This window comes from Acinonyx jubatus, chromosome A1 (assembly GCF_027475565.1).
Source record: "Acinonyx jubatus isolate Ajub_Pintada_27869175 chromosome A1, VMU_Ajub_asm_v1.0, whole genome shotgun sequence".
Classification (NCBI taxonomy): domain Eukaryota; kingdom Metazoa; phylum Chordata; class Mammalia; order Carnivora; family Felidae; genus Acinonyx; species Acinonyx jubatus.
The window spans coordinates 220,239,193-220,265,901 of record NC_069380.1 but is presented as its reverse complement, the minus strand read 5'-3'; the positions used below and the strand labels follow the sequence as shown (position 1 = coordinate 220,265,901).

The following is a 26,709-nucleotide window of genomic DNA, read 5'->3' as shown; positions in this document are numbered from 1 at the left end:
AATGGAATCGAGCAGATCATGTTAAAATCTTGACTTGGCTTTTAAGCCTTGGGAAATTTAATTCTTTGATACTTAATTTACTCTTCTATAAAATTTGTAAAATAAAATAATCACATAAGATTTGATGGTCTTGTCTTAAATTATAGCCTATATTATTATTTTGTCATAATTATTAATATACTAGAGAGGATTTTGGGAGTCATGTTTTGATACGTTGATGACTACCTGCTATAAACATAAACCCACAGTTTTCTAAAAGTAAATCTGTTACTTTTATCTTATGTAATTACTTTTTAAAATGTCTATTATTCAAGAAAGAAGTTTCTTTCTTGGTTTCAATCATCTTATAAATTTAATAGAAGAAAACACAATCATGCATCTTCATTTTTGTTACTGGATCTTTTCTGTTTCACTTTTTCCGGGAAATCTTTCTTCATTTTAAAATGAGACAAACTAATTATCCCTCCATTTATCTACTTACATTTAAATCCCTTACATTAATTGCAGTGGAAGCAAAACGAGCCTTTGAGAATAAGTCTTAAATCTCATTTGGACATTTCCAATTTTCAGAAGGTCTGGGCTTCTCACTTAGTTTGGAAGAAATAAGTACTTAAGTATGATATGGTATGTCTCTGAAATATATTTAATATTAAAGTTCACTTAAAAAGCACTAAAATATCTATGAAACATAAAATCAGAATATATTTCCTGGTAGAATTTGAAATATCGGATAAAGATACTCTATAAACAAAATGTTAGACTCAAAAATAAACCCTGTGTTGATCTTTTCTCTACTTAATATTATGGCATCTTGTGAAATAAATGTAACGGACATTATCACATATTCCATTATTGGATAAGTATTTTTTCACGTGATGTTTAAAGCAAGAAAAATATTGTGGTATAGCTCCCAGTGTTTCAATCAAAAAACCAAATAAAAAACATGTATATTACTTTATTTTTAGATACTTAAAAATTTTTTAATGTTCATTTATTTTTGAAAGACAGACAGAGTGCAAGCAGGGGAGGGGCAGAGAGAGAGGGAGTCACAGAATTGGAAACAGGCTCCAGGCTCCGAGCCAGAGCCGGATGCAGGGTTTGAACTCACAAACTGGTAGATCGTGACCTGAGCCGAAGTCGGAGGCTTAACCAACTGAACCACCCAGGCGCCCCGTACATTAATTTAATACAAGGAAATAATTAGTTCCTCTGTCTCAGAATAACCCCATGATATGGCCTGTATTCAACCTGAACCCATATATTTAAGACATCATAGTGTAAATTCACTTCTATTTTGTATAAAAATATTAGGCAATACTGACTTCAAGTTAAATGTGTTCATAATCCTCAGAGGAAAAAAAAATCATTGTAGTTTACACATGACAAAACACATATGGAAGAAGTCTGTAACAGTAGTGTGGAAGTCTTAAAAATATAGCTGCAAGTGTTCTAATCCTGTCCTAACAAGAGAGTGGAGAATCATTTCTGACTCTTTGATTGTATGATAGACTTAGTGGCTGATTCTAATACCAGAATATGGCAGAAATGATGGCAGGCCACTTGCAGGATTGTTACTAGAAGGCTGTTTTCATCTTGAGTTCTCTATCTTCCTCCATTCCAGCCTCCCTCTTGGATCACTCATTCTCAGGGAAATCAGCCACCATTTTCTGAGCTGCTTTACAGAGAAGCCCAGGAGGTAAAGAGCTGGGGGGACTATAGTCCAGCAGCCAGCAAGGAAATGAAGCCTGCCAACAACCAGGCAAGTGAGCTTTGAAGTGGATTCTCTGGTCCTAATACAGCCTTCAGATGAGAGCAGGCCACGCCAACTGTACTCTGGTGAGAGATGCTGAGCAAGAACCACCCAGATGCCCACGCCCAGACTCCAAGCCCTCAGAATCTGTGAGATAATAAACGTTGTTTTAACCTGCCCCTTGAGGAAAACGAATATAGACACAAAGAGCACAGAGTGTGGGGACATAACGTGTTGCTTTATCTCTCAGAACTTTATCTTCCCATTCTTAAAACCAGGTCTTACTTAACTATATTTTAGAGAGAAGTGCAAAATATAGAAAAATAATGTTTAACTCTATCAAGTACGCAGTACTATACGAAACGTATAGGGTCATATAGGATACATGGCACATATTATAATTTTACCATTTTGAGTACTATTTCAAATATGTCTTTTATGTTAAACTCCTTAAAAGAAAAGAAATAAAAAATTAAAATAACTCCTCTCTATCTCTACACAACAGCTTTCCCCAACCAGGGTTTAACTTGGATAATTTTAATAGATCTTTCCAACCTGTATAAAACTCAGATAAGCCAAGAAAGAGCTATTAATCTAGACACAGAATGTAACACATCTCCATCCCATAATAAAGCATGAGACATTTTAAGTCTAAAATTGAAAGGGAAAGTGTTAAGTCATAATATTTTTAGCCTCAGAATTTCTAATACCACGGTTAGCATTTTTATTGTGTAGGTGATTAATCTGACCAGGAACAGTACCCTCTTCTCCCTTTCTTCCCAAGTAATGCTGAGAGTGACCTTTGTTATCTGCTAGATTCTAACTGATTTTGAACAGGTAGGTGGGAAAAAAAAAATATGTGTTTTATTATGAACAAAGCAACCTAACCCTATTTTGGTAGTGAAAACTCAAAATAATGACTATTAGGAACATTTTTAAAGCTGTAATGGCGAGCTTAAGCCCTCATGCTAGTATTTTCAGTAATGGAAACAGAGGGTTTTTGTTTTGGATTCCTCCTGAAAACCTGGACCTTTAAGCAATCTGAACAGAATTTTGCAATGTGCACTCATTCAGAACTCACTCAAACATCTGAAGAAGATTCTGCTTGATTCTAAGAGAGAAAAAAACCGTCCCCACCTTCCTCCCATCACCTCCGACACATGGTGAGTTCTGTTCAAAGCACACACCAACAAAATGGACTTTTGTTCAGAAAGTACAATCTTCCTATGTATATTTTTTGTCACTGGCTGAATAAGATCATTGAAATACATACTTGGATTCCTTTTGTGCGATATGATATATTTTTTAATCTTTTTAATGTTTATTTATTTTTGAGAGACAGAGACAGAGTGCAAGCAGTGGGGGGGCAGAGAGAGAGAGAGAGAGAGAGAGAAGAGAGAGAGAAAGAGAGAGAGAGAGAGAGAGAGAGAGAGAGAGAGAGAGAGAGACAGAATCCAGGCTGTCAGCTCACAGCCCAACGTGGGACTTGAACCCACAAGCCTAAAGATCATGACCTGAGCCGAAGTTGGACGCTTAACCAACTGAGCCCCCCAGGCGCCCTTGTGCTATACAATTAAGTTGCCCCATTTTATAAGAGTCTTTATCCGATAAACAACACAATCTAATAGTAGATAGGAAAGCACTGAGATTAATATGTGTGACCTCAAGTTGTCAAAACTTGTTAGGATCAAGAACGTGGGGAGGCAATTAAGGGTATAAGATACAAGTATATGCAACTACCTTAGGAAAATGTTATCAGTGGCCAAAAAAGAAAAAGAAAGAAAAAACAAAAAAGAAAACAAATCTTTTTTATACATATGTTTTCAGGTAACGTGAAACAATACCATTTCTCTGTGTTTAGTTTTGTAAACTAGCTAAACGCATAAGCTAGGCTAAATGGGTACTGCTTTTGGCTTTTGCTTTTCTCCTCTGAAAAAACAAATGTTAGATCTATAATCTTGAAGTCTACTCTTACAATCAAGCCCATTATATATTGATACCCATAGAGTTAATTTGATTATGAGCTAACTGTAATATGGTTTACTTTCCTGTATTTACAAAACCATACCTTTGTTTTGTTGGGAAAGACGGTCTTTAATTCCTCTGAGAATATGATGACAATTGTAGATGCGCTTTCTAGAAAAATGCACGCATACCAAGATGACCACAATACAGAATACAGTCTTAAAGCCAAGTGCCAGAGATACCATAGTTTTTATAAAGATCTTGTAACTGCAAATGGTTTCTGGCCAAGAGATCTTTCTCCACACTGATAAAGGACCTCCATTTATATTATTGAAGTGGGAGCTTCTGAAAGGTGGGGCTGGAGAAAGGCAGGGAGGATTCTGCGAACGATTGGAGATATGGAGAAGAAAGGTGAAGTTCAAGTATTCCGATGTCCAAGTTAGAAACTGGGAACTGTTTCCCAAAGAAGCAGCTGGATAAATCACGGCCAGGTTCTAGAATAATACTGGTGCTACATTTTAATTACATTTTGATTTAGGTAGAATCTTGCAGGTTGGCTTTGTGTCCTAACCACATTCATCACACAGGTTTTATGAGGAAATATGTTCCAAACTCTAACAGTGGCTTACAAATGAACTTGTAGAGCACAACCTGTTTGCCATTTGGGGACAATTGCAATTCATTATTTTTATGAATAGTTCATTAAAAATACTGGCAATGGGACAACGAATGAGTTATAATACATTTAGAACCAGAGCACTTTTATTATAAATTTAGGTGATTTCTATGTATATGTATAATTTGCAATTTAGTATGAAAGCCACTTTCCAAAAATTGTTCTGATCTTTCATCAAAAAGCAGTAGTCAACACTAGCTATAGGTAAGCTAAAAAACCTAATGGCTTACTTCTTTGCTTCTATACACATTTTTAATATCTTAAAAAAGGCAATGTGAACGCGCACCTGGGTGGCTCAGCTGGGTAAGCATCCCGACTTTGGCTCAGGTCATGATCTCACGGTTTGTGAGTTTGAGCCCCACGTTGGGCTCTGCGCTGACAGCTCAGAGCCTGGAGCCTGCTACAGGTTCTGTGACTCTATCTCTGCCTCTCCCCCCCTGAAAAAATAAATAAATGCCAAAAAAAAAGTTTTTTCAAAAGGCAATGTGAAGTGTCAGTACAGACCAGTTGAATCTTAGGTCACAAATCAACTATATTCAAATCGACCAGGGCTTGTAACTTATTAAAAATGACTGGTAGCAGAAAATCCAGAGGAAAACTAACAAACAGAAATTAGACTTATATAGCATTTACTGCAATTGGTATTATTAAAATGCTTTTTCAAGTTGGGAAATCCTAGATGTAAGCAACAAGGCTCAGTATCCTTAATAATACCACTTGTATTTTTTTTTGTAAATAATTACATTCAGAAGCTAGTACACTTATCTGTAAACATGAATGAAATATTTCCTTCCTCTAGCCATTAACATATTCCTCAACAATGTATGTTTTCAGAAATTAATAGTCAATGTAATAGTCCCTAGAGATAGCAGAAGAAAGAATCCATTAATTAATGAAGAGCTAGTCGTCTGAAAAATGAAAACCAGATGTCAATAGTTCTCATATATTTAGTGATATCAGATGTAAAAATAATTAATAGCACTTGGTACAAATTCTATGAGAGCAGGGATTTCATAGGACTGAAAAATGTAATCTGTGGGCTCTATATCATTCTCATACTGTCATTAAAAAACAAAGCAAGCAAACAAACACTTAAATAAACAATCTACCCCTTGATCCTTCTGGTTTAATATTAAGTTTAAATGTTCAATATACGTTAAAAAGTTTAAAGTTTCATGCACAGTGCCTACTGAAATTTTGTTCTTTTCTAAATTGAACATATCTACATCTAGACAATGTATAAAATAGTTTGTCCTTATTAGAGATATTTCTCATTAACCTAAACAACATTATTACCACTGAGATGTTCTATTACTTGGCAGCATACTGATTTGCAAGCCCTTATCCTAGGCTTCTTTTAATTGAAAATATTATCAAAGTGAACCACTGACAGTATCCAATATTCCAAGACATTACACAGGATAGCGATGAAGTACTATTCGAACTTATGAATTTCCGAGAAGCATATTCAGAAAAGTGTACCAACTCACCTATTCAAAATAGCATGGATACAATGTAAATGGCAAATGTGGTCAAAGATGCATCAGTCTAAGATCATTTATCTATTCTTTTTATTTTATATACTTATTTTGAGAGAGAGAAAGTGTGTGTGGAAGGAGCAGAGAGAGAGAGAATCCCAAGGCAGATTCCAATTCAGAGCTCAAACTCATGAACCGTGAGATCATGACCTGAGCCAAATCCAAGAGTTGGAAGCTTAACCGATTGAGCCATCCAGGCACCCCTAAGATCAATTATCAAATACAGAATGTTTGAGAATATAAATATATCCATGATTGGACCAACGTAATGACAAAACCAACAAGAAATCAAAATACAACAATCATCTGTCCAAGTCTGTCTGTTTCCCTAAGCTTTCACATAAACCAACTGTCAGTAGTTGGTAACTAAATTATGGTGATATATCACTTTATAAATAAATAAAGATCAATGAGTAAAGGAAATTTCCAATGTTTAATAATTAATGATAAATAACAGTGTTTGGTCTACCATAAGATGCCTGAAATTTAAACAGAAAATGGTGATTGCTCAAAATTGTCTACTAACTCAAAATAAAAAAAAAAAATAAAGAAAATTTATTATTTTATGTTTGTCTTTGTGGCCACCTTCCCTTCAGTATTTTAAAAATACAAGTCCATCCAGTTATCTCCATTAAAATTCTACTGTTATATTTGACAAATGCTGTCTACTAAACCTGTTTCTGTAAATTAACAAATACTATATTCTGTACTTGGTTAGAAATATAGTATTATAATTTAACTTTATAAAGCTAAAGAAATTATGATGATATATTTTTACTGTTCTTTTTCACTTCCACAGTTTCTGATAATATTCTTTATTTCTTGACCACAACTAATTGATCTTAAAAAAATTAGAAACGTAATATTAAAAAAAAATAAACTGGTATAAAATTATATCATTGTACTTAGCCTGGGTTTTTTACTTAGGAAATTTACTAAGTTCAGAGATTATTACACTTTCTTGGAATTCATAAATATCAAAATTTTCAACTACTACTCATTCAGTACTTTAGGAGTAATCCTTATATTTCTGACTTAAAATGAGATAATATCTTATAATTATAGTGACTTGATATGCATGCTGTATAGTCTTTGAATGTAGATAAGGAAGGGTTCATCAGAAGTGTCTAATATATAATTTACTTTTATTATTTTTCAACGAGGTATCCTAGCAGCAATGAAAGACTAGTCATTGCCTTGCCTTCTTCTCTTCTTGGGTAAGGAAACAAAAATCTTGTTTCATGGCTTATTTACTATCACTATAAAAACTGTCAGAAGTACCTGATCGCTCATTACTTTTTTTTTGAATGGGATAAAAGTCAATAGAATACTACTAAATGCTCAATGAGAAATGAAATTCAACTCATACAACTCAAAGCAAGATTGTTTCGATGAGTTCTAATATTGACAATGAAAATGTTTCTTAAACATACATAAAAATTTTAATTAAAAATGTTTTCTGTAGTAAGAACATTTTTTATAACCTTAACCTAAAGTTATGTATGTACAGGGAGAAATCAGGAGAAAATTCTATATTATTTTTATATAGTGAGAAAAAGTAGTCACGAAGAACATTAATATTGTCTACAGTAAAATCTTATTGTTGTAACAAGGACTCATGTAATTTTAGGAGCTCTGCCTTGTGGCAGTTGAAGGATATGGAAATGTTTAAAGAGAAATCTGGAATTTATTCACGTCTTTGCAGGTTATTGACAGCTCTTCCGGATAGAGCACACTGTTTGTGCATGCCAAAGACAGCAGTAACCAGCGGCCAGTCGTGTGACCTAGTTTCATTCGAGCTGAGATTTCCCGTTCTTCCAAGTAAGTAGTAGTATAAGGACAATTATTTACAGTGGTAAATTTAATTATATTTTCTCAGCCCTGAATACTAATGAAAAATCTAATATTGAAATCTCCTGGCTAGAGTAGTTTCCCTAAATCCATAGTACAATAAAAATATTAATGTTCGGTTATTAGGTTGAATATTTATGCTGAGAGGGAGAGGAACAAGTGTGGTGGGTAAGAGTGGAGACATAGGCGTCAGCTGGTCAGACGCGGGTTCATTTTAGCCCCATGCTGCTATGTGGGACATATGTCTTCACCTCAGAAACATTAGCTTTGTTAACTACAAAATGAGAATTATCATCGTGCGGAGAAGAGAAATTTGTGGTTTCTACTTTCCGTCTCAGTGAACCAGAACCTAAATGAGTCAGCAGCAGCTCCACCATTTTTTTTAAAGTAGCTCAGCTGCCTAAATAGTAAATCTATAGAGTGGTTGTAAGGGTACGTGAAACAAGGCAAGAGCTTTCTGCATTTTTGTTAAACCAAAACTCTTTGGTAAATGTTACTCTTTTATTTTATTTTACTTCATTTTATGTATTGTATTTCAATGTTTATTTATTTTTGAGAAAGAGAGAGAGAGAGAGAGAGAGAGCAAGTGAGAGCCAGGAAGGGGCAGAGAGAGGGAGACAGAGGATCCGAAGCAGGCTCCAAGGTGAGAGTGTAGAGCCTGTTGTGGGGCTCCAATTCCTGAACTGTCAGATCATGACCTAGGCCAAAGTCAGAGGCTTAACCAACTGAGTCACCCAGGTGCCTCAGTGTTACATTTTAATTATTATTGCATTAGAAATCTTATGCCAAAGATATCCAACACATCAAAGAGCAAAAAAATAAAAGTAATAATAACCAAATAAATAATAAAAAACACACAAGTGTTGATGTCTGTTGGTGCAGTTAGTATTCTCTTGCATTATCATTTACTCCAGGTTTGCCAAAAAGGATACTAATCAAAAACAAATGTAAACCTATTTGGTGCCTATTTTAAATTTGCCTTCACTGAAATGGTCATCGTAACAGCAAGAATATCATTTCCAACTATCATCTGTCTTTACAAACTGATAGCAGATGCATATATCCTCCCACCCAAAATTATGTGACAATAAATACACAATAGATTCAATAACCCAAATAAAATACACATGGTGTGAGGATGCCTTGTACCCTCTTCTGTTTTTCTTTCACAGGCAATTACTATATTATAGAACTTAAAATATGTGTCATTTCATATGTGCCAAAATCATATGCCATTTGCCTTTTCTCTTGTATACATGACCAGTGACTTCCGTGCAGTCTGTGAGTTCTTTTTTGCTGTGGTCAACCACCTTTAGGGGTCCGTGAAATAGATTTTCTCTTCTGCTAATGTATCGGTTGACCTTCAAAACGTGGATGGTTTATTTCTTCTCAGGAAATAAATCAGTCCCTCTGTTGCTCAACAGCTGCGGTCAAAATGGGATGTGATAAGGGGGAAATATAAAAAGTACTGCTTGCAAATTGGTGTTATTTACATTTATTGAGGAAATACAATATACTATGAAATACATCCTAGTGAACCGGAACCCAAATTAGTTAGCAACACCACAATCATTCTTTTTAAAGTGTCTCAGCTACCTGAATAAAAATGACTCTATCCAGGTTTAGATTACCCCAAAGTGAAAACAAGCACATTTTCCTTAAGGAAGCAGCAACAGTGGCCTGTGCTCCATTAAACTCTGTATTATGAACCGATGTTGTGGGAATTTATTTGCTTTTTCTATCTTCAGAATTCGACTATCACAGCTGCACCGTCGTATGTAAGTTCACTTATAATGGATACACAAATGGATATGGTCAGAGATATTTCTAGGCAATCAATACTCTTTACTTACGTTAATAATTAATAAGCTTTATAGACATGATGGCAAAGAAACTCCGAGTCAACATAAGCACTCTAAGAATATATTGTACTACAAAAGTCAAATAAGGATGTAAACATGTCTGAAGGCAGCACATAATATAACAATTTACTCAAAAGTATTTGAGTGAGTTACATGGTGGGTTCTAGACTTGGAAACAAAACATGTGCCAAGACACTGCTCTTTTGGATCCGATAGTCTGGGCAGTGGGGTATAGACAGATATCAACCCAATAATCATCATATTGTTGTCTAAAATATTCAAAATTCCAGAGGAAAAATGTACAGTGGAAATATAGGAAGGACGATTTACTCTGGTCTGGAGACAGCATTCATTCAGATGTGACATCTCAGCTGATGTGATAAAAACAAGTAGATACCTACCAGGTAAACAGACTGGAAGCAGAGGAAACATGCCAGGTAGAGGTAGAACATTATCAAACTCCTGTAAGCGTTAAGCAACTGAAGGAAAGCTATTGTGGCTGACTCTTGAAAGAGCAGGAGGTCGGGGAGGGGAAGTCAGCCAGGGACAGGAGCTGGAGACCTACTGGGTGCCAGCTCCACCCCATCTTTTAGATTATGTTCTTAGCCCCAAACAGTGACAATTCTCAGTGACAATTCTATGCATATTCTTATTAAAAATGTCTTCATTCTCTTAGTGTAACAAGAAATGGGGAGGGGGCTATGAGTCCAAAATAAAAAAAGATGGTGCTTTGAAAGAGTGTACTGCTGGAAGATACAGAGAAGAAAACAGATTCCAGAGATCATTAGGAAATAACACCTGTTAGGGACTGACTGTACCTTCAAAATCCATAGGTTAAAGACCTCACCCCTAATATAATAATGTTTGGGAGAAGGACTTTGGGGAGGTAATGAGGTTTAGGTGAGATCATGAGGATGGGGCCACCATGATGAGACGGTGTCCTTATGAGAGAAGAAGACACCAGGGTTCACTTTTTCCATGCCACCTGAGGACAGCAAGGAGGCAGCTGTTGGCAAGCCAGAAAGAGGTCTCTCAACAGAAGTAAATCTGCTGGCACCTCCATGAAGTTCCCAGTGTCCAGAACCTTGAGAAGTAAACGTTCTGTATGCTACTTGGTCTATAGTAGTTTGTTGTAGTGATCCAAGCAAAAACAACCACCATAGAGGAGATGAACCAAATGTAAGAGGAGGGAGTGCATTGCCAAGCATTTATTTTTAGAGAACCTGCCAGCGTTAATAGAGGTCTTAGACAAAAGGAACCACGGAAGAGCCTATATATTTAGGTTGGTGGGCGCTGGTGGGGGGGGGGGCGGGAACCACATTCCAGATGTGGTGGAACTTGAGCTGCCTTTGAGATTCTGAGTAGTGGGGTCAGCCTGAGCTGCTAGATTTAAGGCTCTGCAATCCAGAGAAGGGGTCTGGGTTAGACATATGCTTTAGGACTCATCGATTCTAGGTCATGGTTAAAGGCATGTGTGAGACTTTTCAGGAAGAGAGCAGGGAGTAAGAAAACAAGAGACCCAGGATCCTCTGGTTGTTAAGGATCCACAACATTTAAAAGCTCTCTGAGAGCAAAGCTGATTGAAATGGAGCAGCCACAGAGGAAGGTGCAAAGGAGGGGGCACGTTCGTTGACTTCACATGAAGTTTTCTGGAAGAAGGCAGACAGATACACCAGTGTGTGAGACTCTAACAGATTAAGGGGGGCTGCAAACTGAAAAGTACCATGGATTTAGTCACCTGGAGGACATGGTCACCTTAAACAGAATCACTGCAGTGTAGGGATGAGGCCAGATGCTAGACTGGAGTGGGCTGGGAATAGCATCAAACTTAGAGAATAAACTCAAAGTATTTTCTGACTGAAACAAATTTTAGAGATCGTCTCACAGTTTCTCTGTTTTCAGCTCTCCCCCTCACCCCTGGAAATATTATGCCATTTGTAAGGGAAGAAAGAAGAGGTGAATTATCTTGCTAATGCTTCTTCTGTGTTCTGAGTTTATATACAGCAGATGCTATGGGAAAGATAACGAAGCACCAAAGAATGACGAAAAACTGCATACAAGAGATGTGTCTGAGCTCAGTCTGTAGAATTAATGGGATCACGTGAAATGCAGTAGGCAAGAAGGAAGGCTGAAAGTGCTCAGTGTTATGAGAGCAGAAGGGAGAAGACAGTGGGCCATGAGGATACTTTAAGGGGAAGATTGGACCCTGAGCCTGAGGAATTAGCTGGGTCTGATGCCTTTCACAGAGCTTGAATGCCAGCCAAAGGATTTCAGACATTTCTTAGATATAGTGAAGAGCCTTTGAAGCATTTGGTCAGGAAAGTGGCAGGAAGAATATGAGTAATTTAAAGAAAATCAATCCCTTTTGCCCATCACAGTGGAAAGAAAGAAGGAATCAAGAAAAATGACAGAAAAGAGGTACTGATTTTTTAAAAGCAGAAATTGATGTATTGTGTGTATGCACAAGATCCTTTTGTATTTTGTACAAGAATTACATTCTCATCATATTAGTCACTATTACAAGGATATTTTAAAATATGAATAGTTTAAGTGAAAAGATAAAGAAACTATAATGGCTGTCCCAAGTTTCTTATGAAATTTCTGATTTTAGAAGGAGTAAAAATACAAATAAATGTATCTGCTGAAATAGTTATTATGTTCTTGAGAAGCAAGAGGGAGAGATTTGATTTGCAATAGAAAAGAATTACAAAGAGATTTTTATTGGCCAATGTTAACAAGTTCCCAGGGTTCTGGATCTTCAGTGACCTTGACTTTTCCTAGACTTTCTATCATGGTCACAACCTGAGAATTAGAGAATCAGAATGAGAGGTCTGAAATTAGAGAATCAGAATGAGTGAATGGCAGTGCAAAAAGATAAAGATAACAAGAAAGTTAGGAGTGTGTGCCTGTACACTTAGTAAGTGACCCCTACACTCCTTGTAGGAAAATGCAATTAGCATGACATTAATAGGTGAGGCAATGCAATGTTTGCATATTTTCATATTTGGGTACATCCATCCATCCAAATATATGCACACACTACTAAATACTTTGTGCGTGCGTGTGTGTGTGTGTGTGTGTGTGTTTTCGCTGTTGGCAAAAGTAGATAAAAATACAAATGGATAGCTAGTGAGATAGAGAAGAAGGTCAGAAATAATAAAAGCAATTTAAATATTACGCTTATTTGAGGACAGGGTTCAAGAATCACATTTTGCTACAAGAAACAAAACACAACTTCAAGTCAATGTTTCCTAATAACGAGAATCAATACATCTGGAAAGAAATACACAAAAACAACCACATTTTCTGTCAAAAATGAATATTATAGAAGTAGATGGTCACTCACTTTTTTTTCATGGTCATACTGTTGAAATTGGTTCCCAGCTACTACTCTCTTACTTCTTTTTTCCTACTTGCAGGGACTAATGAAAATTACTTCTATGACCTATGTCACAGAAGCCCATAAGAAAAGAAGCATCTGTGTTAGAAAGGGCAGTAAACACCCTCTTAGAAAATCAGTGGTAAGGGCAACTTTGATGTTGCACTATTACATATTGCTTGCTTTTAAGAAAAAAATAAAAATTAGTATTTTTGCCTGAGGCAGCTTTTGATTTCCTGGTCCCTTTAGAGTCTTCTTTATTAATTTTCTTTTAAAAAGTACTGTATCTTCCATGGTCTTCCCCAGTTCATTTCTCAGTGGTGTCATTTTCCTGGACCTTCCTCCTTAATTAGCATTTTAAATTCTTCCCCTTACCAGGTGTGAGCCCTCAGACCACTCCGCTCTCACGTGTCTGCACCCACAACCTGCTTCAGCTGCCCTCTTTTCTATCAATTAAATTTGACCTTTTCTGAAGCTCCAACTGCCCAAAATATTGTCTTCATTTCCTGCCTTTTTTGTTCGCCAAACTTTCTTCTTAGAACTCTCAAATGGTAAATCCTGCAATTTTCAAAGGGGATTCCAATTTTCACAACTGGAGTTGGAAATGTTTGGCCTTTTTGTAACCCATGGGTTGTTTCCTGGGAAAACTGGCAAAGAGAATGCTCACACGTCATGATGCAGTGGAATGCATGATGAGAGTGTGGAGGGTCTCAGCCTTTGACCTCAGCAGATGTTAAGTGGTGTCATTGGTGGCAGGGGAATCAAGGCCGGTCTGTGAGGGCCGCACATAATTAAACTTTGAGAAAGACTGACCATGATTATTTCCCAAATTCCTACAGTCGTAGAAGATGCAAATCACTGAATACCAGTGAGGGAAGCAACCTCAAAAACTAGTACTAATTCTCAAATTATCCTCTGTATAACATACCTGAGAGGGATGTTTAAGATTTGATGGTCACTTCAAATTTTCACTGTTTCCCAAAGCAGCCTGGGACCTTCCTCTTGGGACTGCACTATTCATATATGTCTCATATCTGCTTTTTGTACAATTCTTCACTTGAGAAAATATATTACTTTTTTAAAGAAACTGAAATATTAACATTTCAACTGTATTAAGACAGCCTACCACATGAACCATTTAATATTTATATTTACATATATATGAATATATACATATGTGTGTGTATCAGTTTTCAGATATCTTTCAGTTTTCTTTAAAGAATTTTCTCTTAACTTCTTCATTGGATATATTTTTTTCAGAGGAGATATTTACTATTTATTAAGTGCTTGGTCCAATGTCCAGATTGTAGGTAGGAATCCATAAATAATCTATCCTCTCTTACATCCATTAACAGAACTTTTGTTTTCGACTTTCATGAAACTTACAAGTCATACCACTGCTTGATTTTACTCCACAAATTACTCACTTCCTTATTTTAAACTTCTGAATGACTGTGGATGCATTCACGTTAAATCATCTCTGATCTCTCATTCACACCCCACATTGGCTTCCTAAGGAATTTTCCTGCTTCTGTTGTGTCCCCTTCTGCTATCTAATCTTAACACAGCAGTAACAGGGGCCCTTTTTAACCATCAGTCATATTATATCATTCCTCAGTGGAAAGCTATCAAAAGCCAAAAGTCCTTTATGCAGGTCTACAGGGCGCTCCAGGAGCTGACCTCCTGTCTTTCTATGATCCCTCTCATGTACTCCACACCCATCATACATGCCTCCTTCCACGTGCTGAAATGTACCAGACTTGCATCCCTTCCCTTAGCCTAGCTCTAGCTATCCCTCTGCTGGAAAATATTCCCTTCGGATATCTGCATAGGTTATTCCTTCCTCTCATCCTAGTTCTTGCTCAATTCTTACCTTTTCATGAGACACCTCTTGACCCAGGTACTTAATACTGCAGCCCACAGCTCCATAGTCTCTCTTAGGCCAATTCCCATCCCCTTGTTCTTTATTAAATTTTCCCTATGTACATACCTATCACCTTGAAAATACTATATGCTATACCTATTATTTATTGTGTGTCCCAAGTAGACTATAAGATCCATCACTCTTTAATGCAAGGATAGCTGTCACTATATGTCACTGATGTAGTCCAAGTCCTTGTAATAGTGCCTGAAACTTAGAAGACGCCCAATATTTTTTAAATCAGGATTTCACATTTATTCTTATGCAATTTTATTTTTGTTAACTTACTGCAATCATTCCAGTCTGTGAAGGGCATTTAAATTTTTTTATCTTGTCATCCAAAATATAAGATAAACCTAGCAACTTTTGTTAACTTGGATATTTTATATACATGGTTTCAACAGAATTCTCTGCTAAGAATTCTGTTTTTCACAGCCAATGCCAAGTATAGAGCTGTGCAACATGCACATGTTAATCAAAATGGCACTGTTCCTATAAGCAGTCTTCTACAAAAATTCTATTAAAGTAGTATAAATTAATGATTAGTGCAATCCGTTCTTTCTTAGAATGTCCCCAGATTATTTGGAGAAAATCTGTCAACTTCTTTACTAAAATAAACATATATCATGTCTACATTTCAAGTTCATTTTATTAGTTCCATGATAACATTTTTTTTCCTGTTTGATACAACTGATTCGTGGTGATTTCTAAAAATTATTTCCTTTTTAAGAGTTCACAAATTTTGGATTAAAAAAAATTATATACAATATTTGGAATCCACTTTTCTCTAAACTTTAATGATCACTCTTTTGTGTCAAATATATTCTGGGCTTTTTTCCTCCCATTTGCCTGTACTCCTCTCCTTTCCCTCCCTCTCTCTCTCCCTCTCCCTCCCTCCCTCCCCCCCCTTTTTTTTCCTGGCTTTGAGGACTTAAAAATCATATTTGCATCTTCTTCTAGAATCATGATCCTGAAGATTTAAACTACTTTAAGCAACTAGAGAGCTCAGCATCCAAACTGAAACAGTCTAGAAGAATAGAAATGACTTTAGGGTGAGATTTTAAAAGGTTGCTTTCACATTCTTGAGTCCCCACTTAATGGGCCCAAGACTTGGAAAATGTTGTTTCAGCTCTCTGAGGTGCAACTTCTACATAAAGGCAGCAAGTGATATTCATTCAGTTTATCTCTCATGGGTCAACAAGAGTTAATGGATGCAGATGTGCATTAATAGACACCATATTCAGGCAAGAACTTATTGCAAGGTCTTTAAAGGAAGAACACACTACATTATTTATGGTCACATTTCCTCAATGCCTAAAAAAGTATACAAGTTGATAGTCTAAAAACACATGCTAAACCATAAAGCATTATATAATGTGGCCCCAAATTCCATTTTTAATATTTAGCGCCTTGATATAACTCAAAATAACATTGAATTAAGCCTCTACAGTGGGCAAGTACTAATAGCTAGTAATTCTTGGGCAGCTGAAGGAAAGAAGTGAGATATGGAAGAAAGAGAAATCCTGTCTTCAGGAGCTCATAATTCTATAGGAAAGTAGAATTATATGTCTCTAAAATGATGTCTGTCTTAACATTCTAGCAGCATCCATCAAATGCAGAGAATTTTATACAATGAGGAAAACTTTCATGTGTACAAGGATGCAAATATACAGCCAATATATGTCAGTGTCACTCTTGATTTCTGATGTTTAAATGGAACAACTTCAGAAAATGAGTAACTTTTAATATGACAATTCAACTATTGAAAGTCGATACACTCTCAGATAGCTGAATCCACGTTTATCTTTAAACAATGACTTAGCGTTTGCTGATTAGATTTTATTACACTATGTTATCACAGTTCATTATTTCCTATAGGAGAAACAAGGTTTTAAATCTCTGTTATCTTACACAAAATCTTGGGGAAAATTCAGGCAACATAGGGCACAATAATTTATCTGTGCATTAGTAAACATAATCCATCATGATGTGTGCTTTGGGTCTTGCCCCAATGTATCAAGACTCAGAGATACAGATGAATGGAGAGGTTGCATTTGTATGTTCAGGAGTGCATTAATAGCTGTGCTTTCTATGTCCTGAAAAACAAAACAAAGCACAAAACAAAACCACTACAAAAAAGATAGTAAATATCTAATTTAAAAATTATATAATTAAATAAATGAGGTGAGGCATTTATTTATTTTTTTTTTTACAATTGCCTAATCAAAATTAGACCATTTCTTGAGAAAGTAGAAAGAGATCTCAAAAGCACCATGTAAATAAAGTTTTTCGTCTATCGTGGCGGACCTGTTATTCTATTTAAATTTTTACAGATGTCAAATGGTTTGATGTAAGAGGGGGTTCTCCTTTCGACTTTGAGTACGTGATGGGAGTGCTGATCCAAAATGAGCCAAAAAATGGTGGTAAGAATATAAAGAAAGGAGACAACTGTACAAAGTATAGACTTGCAATGTGCTTTCTGGGTTATGTTTTCCTATGGACAAATGGAAACAAATGGCGAATGAAGAAATAAACCTCTAAAAACACCAAACATATTAAAGTGTCTCTATCCGTGTTACCTCTCTTCCCTTTTCAGTTACACAGAAAATAGTGATTTCTATAGTATAAATGAACAATGAAGCCTAGTAAATGGCAGATTCTGCATTTGTAGATCACTTCATAGGTATATTTTACCTCTCAAAACCCATTTTGAAGTAATTGCAGAGACAGCATTAGAAAATACTGTTTTCTATACTATAACGTATGGCATAATAGAACTCACTACTTAAAATCTTATTACGTTTGAAACTTCTGAGGTATAAATCATGATATCCTATAGAAAATTCTAATTCACCTTTGATTTTCATTAGATAATTCAGATGTAAAGCATTTGCAAGCAAACTAATCATGTGAATTATCTTGAAGAAGCACTAAGAAAAAGAAAGGACAACTGGTTAGGTACATTGTGGTGAACAAGTATGACTTGTAGAAAGGATGTTAAGAGGCAGGAATTTGGGTCCCAGATGCACAGTTAAATTGTTTCTGTCACTACCACAATCTTCTCTAAAATCACCATCCACCCAAAGTGTATTCACATTAACTGCTCTTTACCAAATAATACATATTAGATAAAGCATATAATGTTAGTTTTCTCACCTGTGAAATTAAGAGGCAGAGAACAAAGTGAACTCATGCACACACATATACACACACGAGGGGATTTAGTGCAAGGCAAAAGTACCATTCCAAAGCGACAAGAAAAAGCTAAAGCATTCAAAAATTGTATTGTGACAATTTTTGGTCATCTAGAAAAAAATGTCATGAGATTACTACCTCAAACATGATACAAAAGTAAATTTTGGAAAGCACAAACATTTAGATATACACAATGCCCTTGAAAAAAAAAAAAAAAACAGGAGGGTCTTTCATGATTTTAAGTCAGAAAGAACATTCCAATTAAAAACTAGAAAACACAAATGAAAATAGTGGCGAGCCAATTTTGTAAATTAAAAAATACACATAAATAACAACAACATAAAGTCTAAATCAAAGACAAACTATAGAATCTTTGCAACTCATCTCAGTGACAAATTACCTTGAAACATAAAATTTCTGAAAGGACAAATGCAAAACTCAATATACAGTTGTGCAAAGAATATAAAGATTTCACCACAAAAGAAATGCAAACTCTTACGAAAAGACATGCAACCTCGGTCATAATACAATGAAATCTACATGATGTTTTTCACTTATAATGGCAAAGAAAAAAAATAAAAACAATGCTGGTAATAAAGTATGAGGAGAGAAACTCTCATAAAAAATGGTTTATTTTTTGATATGGTAAACATCGACAAATAAAGCCCATACAAGGTAAGGCTGTTTAGAGCCTTCGAGAATGTTGAATAGAACTATTTAAAAAAAAAAAAAAAAAAAGGTCCGGAGACCAAGGTGTTTGAAAACCACTGGCTTGAGTAAAGGTCCCTCACATTTCTCTCTGGCGTATGCCAAGGAAGAAGGACAATACTAACTTCAGAATTGGAAGATGGGAAGTATTACTGAATGAACAGTTTCACAGGTAAACTTTTCGTCTCTCAGTGAATCGTCGCAACTAATGTCAGTTTGCAAGCAGAGTAGTTTTCATTGCAAGTAACTCTTCCCACCCCTTTAAGATGAACTTCTGATGAAATATTTTCATAGAGGAATATAGATGAAATGATTTCTTGTTCCCTTCATGTTTCATATATATTCTGCTTTTGCTCGGTGAACTGGAACAGTATTAACACTTCTCCATCAGGTTGTGATGTGGCTAAATGAGCCTAAAACTGCTACAAAATGGTGCTTTTAAAAAATGATCAAAATGTTCACAAATGCTAAATATAGAAACAAACTTTTTGTTAGGTAAAAATTCTGTGGATATTACAGTAGATAAAGCCTGTCAGGTAAGCATCAAATGCTATCATGCAGCTTAATATTATACATTTGAGCCTGTCAGATGTATGTTTTTGATTTAAAAAGCCTCCTAAAAGTCCTCTCTGTTATTAACCAGATCCTGGTCAACTTGTAACAGAAAAGAAATGTAAAATCACAGAGATGCCAAATACTTCGGTGGGTTTGAGTCTTATTTCTCTACCTGGAAATTGTTCTTTCATCCTTGGAAATTTGTATATACTCTCTGTGTTTAATACATGAGCAATTATTAAGGAATCAAAAATCTGAGCCAGAAAAGCATTATATGTCCTCTTGGTATCATTAAAATGCTTAAGATGTTCCTTCATTGTGAGGTATTTACAGACAAAAGGAAAATATTGACTTACCTCCAAATTAGCTAGAGATTGCTATATATTATATAGATTGCTATATTTTTAAGTCGTTAGTAAGATAACCCTTTTTATCTTAAAGCTAGATTTGGTAACAGCTTTCACATGAATTCTGTATCAGTCCTGCCATAAGGTTAAGTGGATTCTCTGTATTGCCCACTTGGACCTGGGCAGATTTGTGTTGGTTTTGAGCAACAGCGTACACAGAAGCAATGCCGTGACTTGGAAAACTAGGTCTCGCAAGGCTATGCAACTTTCTGCTCATTGAGACTGGAGCCACCATGTAAATCCATGAACTGTCTTCTTGTAACAAAGCCCAAGTCACATGGAGAGGGGACGTATGGCATGTACTGATAGGGGTCCGGCTGAGTGCAGCCTTCTAGATGTATGAACCTCAACTCAGATATAGGAGTCTTCAGCTAATTTTAGTAACCAGTTAGGAAACCTCAAGCGTTTCATATCTTCCCTTATGCAGCTCCAGAAACATGAAGCAGAGACAAGCCATGCCCTCTGGGTCCTCCTGTCTGATTCCTCATCCATAGAAACTGTGAACATAATAAAGGTTGTTGCCTTATACCAATAAATATGGATTGTTTGTTATACATCAATAGATCTGGAAGATATTATCTCTCTTAAGTATCATTGTCACCTGTGTATGGTTGAATTTGCTTTCTTTTTGTCACTACACCTCCAACTTCCCACATATAGCAGAAAAATGCAGCATCTATGATTCTAGACTGGACTCTAATGAAAATAAAAGAGCACATCCTCAAACAGTAGTCATGGGAAAGCTGGAGAGTCTGTCCTCCCTATGCTTCTTATCACAATATCTCCAACTCAGGCCAAATAACTAACTGGATAATATATAAAGGGACGAAGCAGTTATTTTTAAAGCCCTGAATGTCATGGTCAAAGCTCTTTAAATATCTGAGACCATGCTTTAAGGATTTCCTATTATATCATACTATACTCTTCTCAAAAGGATAACTTGTGAAAGATTCAGATTTAAACTGCAGAAATCCTGACAACTGCCTAGAGCGGTTGTTCACCTCCTGTGGGAAAGTGGCTGCAGATGAAGTGCCATACCAACCCCCCAGGGAGACGCAGCAGTTACAGGACTTGTGTTATGGGCTGAACAAGCAAGAAGACTGTGTTCTACGGCAAAACTATAACATAATTATTTCCGTGGGGGTAGTGCCATTTAGTTGGTTTAGTTGGTTAACTTTTGATCCGACGGAATGTAACTTTCATACAATGAGCAGAGCTATAAATGTAATGGTCATCAATCATGAATCCGTAACAAACACTTATTAACAGACAAAACATAAGTTATGTTTAGTTGATGAGAGAAACAATTGGGGGAGGCGGGAGATGCTTCCAGTGGTATGCTCTTCTGATACTGGATATTTTTCCCTAAATCAACTCCCCAGGATATATTCTGCCCCTCCTCCCTCTACTCAGCTCTACTCCCTAGTGTTGTTTTTTTTTTTTTTTTTAGTATCTTTTTATATGGTTTTCTATTTTCTTTTCCTTTTACCCCATCACAGCATTTTAAATTTTGATAAGACATTAGGAATCCTCTAACACAAGTTTAAAATTAACTACATACAGGAAGCAAAGAAGCAGTGTCGATGAGGCAGCTGAGTGAGCCTAAGAGGAGAGTTATGACCCAAGAGAACTGGGAACCCAGGCAGAATCTGAAAGTATGCAGCTCCAGCACCCCCAAAAGGAAACACAAGTCGAATACTTCCCGCACACTTGAAGTGGAACAGTAGATTTTCAAATATATTCTGCTGACACTTGGGGCTTTGGAGAATCAGTACGTTATGTCCTTCATTTCATTTAGAAGATATCTTAAATACTTTTAAAACAATAGGAAAAATAAAATAGCAACCATGTTTTATACCAAGTAATGCAAGGGTAATCATTAATTCACTCTATTTTCCAGTTAAGTACTGTAGAGACCTCAGGATAAAGCTGCTTAAACTATTCCTATTTAATTGAAGAATGTCCCGAGTTTGCTAAGTGTGGTCTTTAAACACTTATTACAGGTTATTATTTACATTTTGGTACTCAAAGTATTTTTCTTTTCAATTTCCTAAAAATAAAACAAGGCAAAATGATACTTTGGAGACTGAAGTTAATATAAGATTAACATTTCTGGGGTGCCTGGGTGGTTCAGTTGGTTGAGGGTCCGACTTCGGCTCAGGTCATGATCTCACAGTTCGTGAGTTTGAGCCCGGGGTCAGGCTCTGTGCTGACAGCTCAGGGCCTGGAGCCTGCTTCAGATTCTGTGTCTCCCTCTCTCTCTGCTTCTCCCCTGCTCACACTCTGTCTGTCTCTCAAAAATAAAGATTAAAACAAATTTTTAAAAGATTAACATTTCTTACTTATAAGCCCTAGTTTTCAACTTTTCTATCAATCAAAACAGCCTTGCTTTTCTAATTCAATGGCTTGAATGGCTCTAAGCAAATTCTAGTAATAAAATGGACTCTCACATATAATTATATCGTTTTGGCATATTTTCTATGTAGAGTCTAAAAAAGATTTGATATGGCAAGAAGTTTCATTTTGCTACTAACATGAAAATCAGTGATCCAATTTCCAAAAGTTTATAAACCATTTTTTTCCATTTTCTTTTGAATAAATTACGCCTAGGGAGTTTAGGAGGTAGTGGCTAGCCACCATATTAATTAATTCTTTTAAACACACATAACTTCATTTTCAACATAGAAATCATCTATGTAAATAAGTCCATATTTAGATGAAGGATCCAAATAGCTAGACCATAGTCTGATTAACCTAAGCCCTGTGTCGGGGAGCCTGGGTGGCTCAGTGGGTTAAGTGTCCAACTTCGGCTCAGGTCATGGTCTCACGGTTTGTGGGTTTGAGTCCCGCATCAGGCTCTGTGCTGACAGCTCGGAGCCTGGAGCCTGCTTCGGATTCTGTGTCTCCTTCTCTCTCTGCCCCTCCCCAACTTGTGCTCTCTCTCTGTCTCTCAAAAAATAAACATTAAAAAGTATTTTAACCTAAGCCCTGTCTCATTCATAAAAAAAAAATAAAGAAAACAAATATTAAATGGATTGCTATAGAGTTATTTTTGCCAATTGGCTTTCTATTGGTTGTGACAGTGTTGGGATTTTTACAATGACTTCTTTTTTTTTTTTAATTTTTTAATGTTTATTTATTTTTGAGAGAGACAGACCGTGGGCAGGGGAGGAGCAGAGAGAGAAGGAAACAGAATCTGAAGCAGGCTCCAGGCTCTGAGCTGTCAGCACAGAGCCTGACTTGGGGCTCAAACCCACAAACCGTGAGATCATGACCAGAGCTGAAGTCAGACGCTCAACCAACTGAGCCACCCAGGAGTCCCTACAATGACTTCTTTAAGTAAATAATACTAACAGCAGCAAATATTTATTGATTGTGAATTATGTAATCAAGTAACTATGAAGGATTTAAGATCTTACCCTTCTTGTAAGCCAAGTTCGCCTGCTCATGAGGTTTTTATAAATGGTAGCATAAAACATAGGGTTCCTAATTCAGAGACAAAAGACATCACTACTCTGGATACGTCAGGCAGAATGAGTTTCATGTTCCCATTAGTAACCCTTGCCCCACAAGTGTGATGGGGACCACGTGAAATAGCTTGTGGGTACGCTGGGCAGCCATACATATACTGAGTAATCCCAAACTTAGAAAACCCTTTGTTTTAAAGCTCGCTTCTAGCAGACATGCTGGATCTTTCCCCAGGGTGGAGACATTATCTTTATTAAATGCTAAACAAAAATAAATAAATGTTCCCTGTTTCAGGAAGGGGAATTTCGATCTCTATGATCCATGGTTCAATGTATCTCTATCTATCCTATCTCTGACCTATGGTTTAGACAGGCATGTCAATGCCTCTTGCTCAGAAGACGTGTAGACACATGAGACAGTCATACAGAACAGCCTCCCCAAATGTGTTCTAGGTGGCATGCAAAATTGTTTACATGTAATAACCCAGTTCATCCTCACAAAATTCTATGAGGTAGTTTTGAGTCTTTTTTTTTTTAATATTTATTTTTGGGCGACAGAGAGACAGAGCGCAAACAGGGGAGGGGCAGAGGGAGAAGGAGACACAGAATCCCAAGCAGGCTCCAGGCTCTGAGCCGTCAGCACAGAGCCTGACGTGGGGCTCGAACCCAGGAAGCATGGGAACTTCATAACCTGGGCTGAAGTCAGACACTTAACTGACTGAGCCACCCAGGTGCCCCCACTTTTGATTCTTGATTTCCCTTTATAGAGGACATTATATAATGTGTCAATGTCAAAAGACTATACAGTGGTGGAGACTTGAACTGAACTTGAAAAGTCCCTAACTCTAGAAACTAAACTCTTAATCACTATAACATATTAACTCTTAAAACGCATAAGTGCAGCCAACATCATAGCCGTAGTAATAAAATATTTCTTTTAATATTAAAGATACAAGATCTGAAACTCAGTAGGAAAAGACAGATGTAAGAAATTTTCGTGATATGTTACTTTAATAAAATCATATTTTGATGAGAGCCACCGCAGGTTAACGGCTTTCTAATGCAGGAAAGCAATTTTGCCACGACTACATACAAAAATAAAAAAAAACAAAAAAACAAAAAAACAAACTTCAGAGAAACAAAAATATGCCTCTGATGTAAATTAAGAAATGCTTGTCAAATTGAGTCTCAATTTATCTTTAGAAAACTGAACAATTTATGATGTACACATTTATTTGTAAATAAATTGCAAGTGTTGGCTCTCTGACCCAGTAGATGGCATGCCTTCTATTCTGCTCTCTATTGTGATTCTGAGCCTTTACACAGAATTTGGCCACTGAGCCTACAAGAGATTTCATGTCTATTAAATCCATTCTATTTTATTGTGTTTATTTGAGATAAATCTATTTATTTACACAACTTGCTCTTTGATCAGGCAGAGCTCCTAACAACACTGCATGCCAGGCCCTATGCTGCATGATTTATTGCCATGGAGAAGCTCAAGCAATACCCAAACCCTGTGAAAAGGAACAAAAGCTTCTCTAGATTACCTGCAAAGAAACCCCATGGCTTTCAATGGCTGCAGTCCAAATACACTCAAATTGAATTAAATTGTACCCAAATACTGAAATATTAAAAAGAGATTCGACCACATATGCTGTTCGCCAATGAATTATGTTTTTCCAGGACTAGAAACCACTAATATAAATGTATGAATGCTTGCAAATACTTTAAAAAGGTCTGGCATGGAAAGCTTTATGTAAAAACTACACAAAAGTTTCTTAAAAGTATAAAAGATAAGTACACTCAGTATGGTCAAGTCTATTTCCTTTTGCATTTGATTTATAAATGGCCAAGTATTATATAAATTTCACATGGAAAAGTATGACCAGATACACAATATTTGCATGCAAGAAACAAAGTATTTTTAAAGAAAGAAATACATATATGCATATGTATATATACACACATATATATGTTAGATTATATAGATAGATATAAAGATATATTTGTATAGAATTTACATACAAAATCGAAATAAAAAGAAAGAGAGAGAGAGAGAGAAAGAAAGAGAGAGAGAGAGAGAGAGAGAGAGAGAGAGAGAGAAAGAAAGAAAGAAAGAAAGAAAGAAAGAAAGAAAGAAAGAAAGAAAAAGAAAGAAAGAAAGAAAGAAAGAAAGAAAGAAAGAAAGAAAGAAAGAAGGAAGGAAGGAAGGAAGGAAGGAAGGAAGGAAGGAAGGAAGGAAGGAAGGAAGGAAGGAAGGGCGGGCCAAGAATACTAAGGAAAAAAAAAAAAAGAAAGAAAGGAAAAAAGTAAACACTGAAAGAAGCACAGGGCTGAGCCTAGCAAGATAAGAGCCTAAAGCTGGTATTGCCATGAATCATTTGGTCAGCTGAATGTAACCTTGAACCTCAGGATCTGTTAATAAACTTACTGACTGCTCAGAGAGTCAAGCTCTACTAATCTCTTTAAAACATGACCTTGTTTAATCCTTACCACACACTTGGACACAGGGACTAATATTATCATGCCATTTTATGGCTGATGAAACTTAGAGGCAATTCCAGAAACTGGGTTGAAAGAGGACGATAGCATATTCCATTGTTTTTTGAGATTTCAGCCTCATAGAGTGGTTTCTATTCTTGATTATATAATGGCAGTAAACTTCCTTAAAATACTTTGGGAGTTACTTTAAGACGATAAGACATGTTTTCTACCTTTTATAATCAATGGGAATCTCTACACCTGCCAAGTACACATACGTTCATATTTTCTAAAATCAATGGAAAAGACAAAGGCCCCGACCAATCTTTGTGACAAATCTTCTGACAGGCATGTGTCACCAATTCTTCCCATCATCAGTACTAGATGACTCAAAATAGGGGTCTTTGAGTCAAATTATTTAATCGTGTAGGTTTAATTTGGCATCAGGCATAGCTACTGATGACAACTAAAGGCTCCATAGGAACAAAACAGTACTAACTATACACACAGACACAACAGGCATCAGGGGAAAGGCTGACTCACTAGATAGGCTCAAACATTTTCTGTGGGAAATGGAAGCAAGCCATAAAAGGAAGGAACAGTAGCATAAAGGACCCTAGGGTGACCAGTAAATGACATGTTGGGAATAAAGATGGATATTTAGGTGCAGAAAACTAGTGCATACAGAAATCATTATGAACATGGCATTTTCATTTGTTTATAATTTGCCTTGTCAAACAACTTTTTAACTTTGGTGCAGATGTGTTAAGTCTCCATAAGTATGCAAAAACACCTTGGTTGTACAAATATGAACTCCTAACTCAAGAGTACACATGCACTACTTAATGAATAAATGGATGGCTGATTGAATGAATGAACAAATCAATCAATCAATCAATCAATCAGTGAATTCCTTAACTTGTTCTCAGCATTATTCTCCTCAGATTCTGA

The 26,709-nt window shown here is 36.2% G+C and overlaps 1 protein-coding gene and 1 long non-coding RNA gene across 6 annotated transcripts in view; one reads left to right on the top strand and one right to left on the bottom strand.

The window, feature by feature from the left end:
* LOC113603882 (uncharacterized) overlaps nucleotides 1–2,042 on the top strand; it is a 31,597-nt gene extending 29,555 nt beyond the window's left edge. The window contains exon 4 of the long non-coding RNA XR_003425647.2: nucleotides 1,622–2,042. This is a non-coding gene — a long non-coding RNA (uncharacterized LOC113603882). The remainder of the gene's footprint in view (nucleotides 1–1,621) is intronic.
* Nucleotides 1–26,709, bottom strand: part of CDH18 (cadherin 18) — a 995,271-nt gene that overhangs the window by 409,176 nt on the left and 559,386 nt on the right. The gene's annotated exons all lie outside the window — the stretch shown is intronic.